The sequence below is a fragment of the Arachis duranensis genome, chromosome 10, assembly GCF_000817695.3.
Source record: "Arachis duranensis cultivar V14167 chromosome 10, aradu.V14167.gnm2.J7QH, whole genome shotgun sequence".
Taxonomy (NCBI): domain Eukaryota; kingdom Viridiplantae; phylum Streptophyta; class Magnoliopsida; order Fabales; family Fabaceae; genus Arachis; species Arachis duranensis.
Window position 1 is genome coordinate 97,920,246 of NC_029781.3, and position 1,002 is coordinate 97,921,247.

Here is a 1,002-nt window from a genome sequence, read left to right on the forward strand (position 1 = left end):
AGTGAGCTTCCAAGGAAGCAACACATGCCTGAGGTGCTCCTCTATCCACTCGATCTCCCGCATAATCTGCATCACAAAAACCTACTGCACAAAAGTCATCAGATTTAGGATACCATAATCCATAATTACAAGTTCCCTTAATGTATCTAATGATGCGTTTAACAGCCGTAAGGTGGGATTCTTTTGGATGTGATTGAAACCTTGAACATACACCCACACTTTGGACTATATCCGGTCTAGAGGAGGTAAGGTACATGAGTGAACCTATCATTCCTCTATACCTTGTTTCATCCACATCTTGGCCATCATCATCCTTTTCAAGTTTAGTATTGGGATGCATAGGAGTGCCCATTGATTTGGAGTTTTCTAGGCCAAACTTTTTGATAAGTTCTTTGGCATATTTTCCTTGGTAAATAAAAGTGCCACTAGGAGTTTGTTTAATTTGGAGGCCAAGAAAGAAAGTAAGCTCTCCCATTAAACTCATCTCAAACTCACTAGTCATGAGTTTTCCAAACTCTTCACACAAGGAGATATTGGCCGAACCAAATACAATGTCATCAACATAAACTTGAACAAGAAGGATATCATCATTAGATGTCTTAATGAATAAGGTAGTGTCGGTGGTTCCCCTTTGAAAATGATTTACCAATAAGAAGGCACTAAGCCTTTCATACCAAGCTCTTGGAGCTTGTCTAAGGCCATAAAGAGCCTTAGTTAGTTTAAAAACATAATTTGGAAACTCTTTATGTTCAAAACCGGGGGTTGAGCCACATACACTTCTCTATCAATAAAGCCATTAAGGAAGGCACACTTAACATCCATTTGAAACATTTTGAAACCTTTATGGGCAGCATAGGCAAGAAGCAACCTAATTGCTTCCATTCTAGCTACCGGAGCAAAAGACTCATCAAAATCAATACCCTCTTCTTGATCGTAACCTTGGGCCACTAATCTAGCCTTGTTACGAACAACTTGTCCATCCTCACCAAGTTTATTTTTAAA